The 3379-nt window shown below is 49.5% G+C and overlaps 1 protein-coding gene across 1 annotated transcript in view; it reads left to right on the top strand.

Moving 5' to 3' along the window:
- Positions 1-224: 224 nt before the first annotated feature.
- Positions 225-3379, top strand: part of MAP3K8 (mitogen-activated protein kinase kinase kinase 8) — a 23472-nt gene continuing 20317 nt past the window's right edge. Inside the window, exon 1 of the mRNA XM_008930064.3 lies at positions 225-375. The gene's annotated coding sequence lies outside the window, so the exon portion shown is untranslated. The remainder of the gene's footprint in view (positions 376-3379) is intronic.

Here is a 3379-nt window from a genome sequence, read left to right as displayed (position 1 = left end):
CGTCGTGCCCGCGGCCGCCGGGCCCGGGAGGCGCAGGCGTCGCCGCAGCAGCCACAGCGCCATGGCCCGCACGGCCGCGCCGCTCTGCGCAGGCGCCGCTTTTCCACGGCGGCCGGGCCGAGGCTCAGCCCGGTTCCGTCGGGCGCGGAGCGGCCCCGCGGCGCCGGCGGGGGGAAGGGATGTTTGCTGTGGCTTGGTGCTGCTGCTGCCCGAGGCGTGCAGAGCTCCGGCGGCAGGGAGCAGACCTACGCAGCCAGCCCCAGGGTGCGGACAGCTGCCTGCTGCACGCAGAGGGAACAAACTGAGCTGTCGGCAGTGTGACCTGGCAGCCAGAAGGGCCAACCGTGTCCTGGGGGGCATCGACAGCCGGTCCAGGTGGGGGATTGTCCCGCTTTGCTCTGCACTGGTGCGGCCTCACCTTGAATATTGTGTGCAGTTTTGGGCACCACAGTATAAAAAAGACATTAAGCTATTAGAGAACGTCCTAAGGAGGGTAACAAGGACGGTGAAGGGCCTGGAGATGAAGCCGTACGAGGAGCGGCTGAGGGCACTTGGTCTGTTCAGCTGAAGAGACTGAGGGGAGACCTCACTGCAGTTACAACTTCCTCGTGAGGGGTGAAGAGGGGCAGACACTGATCTCTTCTCTGTGGTGACTGCTGACAGAACCTGAGGGAGTGGCATGAACCTGTGTCAGGAGAGAATTAAGGTTGGATATTAGGAAAGTGTTCTCCACCCAGAGGGTGGTTTGGCACTGGAACAGGCTCCCCGGGAAAGGGGTCACAGCACCAAGCCTGACAGAGTTGAAGAAGTGTTTGGACAATGCTCTCAGGCACACAGTGTGACTCTTTGGGCTGTCCTGTGCAGGGCCAGGAGATGGACTTCCATGATCCTTGTGGGTTCCTTCCAATTCAAGATACTCTGTGAGCTTCCCAAGCCAGGCCTGAGGTGTGGGCTGTGGGCAGCTGCCTGACCTGTGTGAGGAAGCACCCACAGCCCAGGCCAGGGCCGGCTTTGACCCCTTGCATGAGCCCTACCAGCCAAGGGCAGGAGAGTGAGAGGGGGCATGGAGGTGAACCAAAAGGGTTGCATGGCCAAGGTGATGGAGACCTAATGTAGGTTTTGGCAGACTGGCTACTTGAAAAGGGGATGTAAACCATTTGGTCTTACCAGGAATAGTGTGGCCAGCAGGACTAGGGAAGTGATTCTCCATCAGTACTTGGCACTGGTGAGGCCACACCTCAAGTACTGTGTCCAGTTCTGGGTCCCTCAGTTCAGGAAGGACATTGAGATGTTGAAGTGAGTCTAGAGAAGGGCAACAAAGCTGGGGAAGGGTATAGAGCCCAAATCCATTGAGGAGTGGCTGAGGGAGCTGGGGGTATTTAGCCTAAAGAGGAGGCTCAGGAGTGACCTTATCACACTCTACAACTACCTGAAAGGAGGTTGGAGCCAGGTGGAGGTCAGCCTTTCCTCCCAGGCAACTAGCAACAGGATGACAGGATATAGTCTTAAGAGCCAGAGGAGGTTTAGATTGGACATTAGGAGGAATTTATTCACAGAAAGGGTGATTAGACATTGGAACAGGCTACCCAGAGAGGGAATGGAATCACTGTTCCTGGAGGTGTTTAAGGAAAGACTGGATGTGGCACTCAGTGTTCAGTCATAGGTTGGTCTTGATGATCTCAGAGGTCTTTTCCAACTTAATTGATTCTGTGATTCTATTTGTCTAGTCCCATGCCAGGACATGTTCTGTGGGATCAAAAATGCAGTGGTTGGGGCAGAGAGCTGCAGGGTGCCCAGCAAGTAGTTATTGGCCTGCAGCATGGTTCCCCTGGTATGGACTGAAGAAAAAGTCATTTTCTTTAGTATTTAATAACAGGCATCTATATAAAACATGTGGGTGCATCTGTAGTCTATGTTAGGGACCATGTGGCTACTTTGTGTGTTAGTAGGTCTTCACTGCAGAGCTCTATATACTCTTGGTAGCCTCCTAGTAAGTCAGGATCTGTAAATAATTGCTGTGCTCTAATGATCTTGGGTTTGTATCCCAGGATGATCATTAAGACAGAGTAGATTGACCTAAAATACAGCCATTCAATTTATATCCTACATATGCACACCATGGAGCAGAAACTTGTGTTTCCTCCCTCTCTCTCTCTGGTGAGTTTCCTCTGGAATCCTATGACTTGTCCTGCCTAAATTCATTGATGTGGAAAGAGAAACTCCTCCTCTTTCCCCCTTTGAAGTTGGTCTAAAAAAAGAAAATGGTTTAATTAAAATTAATTGTAGGTTTGGGGAAACTAATAGCACAAGCAAGTTCCTGAAAGAGGATACCTCAAGTACCCTAGCGTGAGAGGTGCTGCACGTTAAGGATGTGTTACTCAGCCTCCTTAACCTCCCACTTTCAAGGTGCTGCCAATTCCGCCCTTTCCTTGGCCTGGCCTCTCCTATAGCTTAACTTCTTCCTCAGTTCCCTTAATTTTCTTCCTCTCTTTTGTCTTTCTTTAATAATCTTCGGCTTTCTTACCTTTTTCTCACAGCCATTTTTTAGCAGATGCACTGAGTTGAACAACAAACAACGCACGTATTTTTTTGTGGAGGCTTGCCAATGTATTTATCATCTGTATAGTCTGGAGAAGACACTGTGTGTGAGCAAAGGTTAACCCTGCTAGCAGTGTTCCACATACATAATTATGATGCTAAGGAAAAGGAAGTCCTGTAGTGAGTCCAAGTCCCTGCACATTTCAGAATGTCATTTGTGACATACTTTGGACCATTTTGTACAACATAGGAGAGGTAGCAAACATAAAACCTTTAAACAAGGGAGTCAATGTGTCTGGATCATATCAACAGAAAAGGATTTGTATAAACTAGTAAACACTGAAGCCTAAGGTGAATGTTTGTCCTGAAACTTTATAATGAAAGTTTTGCCACTGACTTCAGTAAGCAGATAGTCATTACACTGCAGATAATAAACAAAAAATGCATCTTGTCTCTTGACACCTTGAGACAAGTTCAACTCATCAGCTTCTAATGCTGTGGCAGCTGGCTTTCGTAAAGGTGCTACTTGTCTCTAAAAACGGACTGAAGAGGAGCTACTGTGCAGCACAGTTCTGCAACAGTTACTGCCTTTTGGATGAGAAATAAAAAGTAGTCCTGCCCAATTTTAGCAATTGCCAAATTCACACTACCGTGTCCTGCAGTGTTTTAATCCTACTGCCAGTAACAAATTCTTAAAATTGTTGTCCTAAATTCCACCCGAGCGTCAGCTGGTTTGATTCAGATAATGCTTAAACTTGATGAATGCGTGCAGCTGAGGGATCCCTTCTATGTGCACACGGGAACGCGAGGGGCTGTAGGAGAGGGGTTCAGCGATGCCCCC

Source organism: Manacus vitellinus, unplaced genomic scaffold (assembly GCF_001715985.3).
Source record: "Manacus vitellinus isolate BGI_N305 unplaced genomic scaffold, ASM171598v3 scaffold_3_pilon, whole genome shotgun sequence".
NCBI lineage: Eukaryota > Metazoa > Chordata > Aves > Passeriformes > Pipridae > Manacus > Manacus vitellinus.
This window is presented reverse-complemented; position numbering and strand designations above follow the sequence as displayed.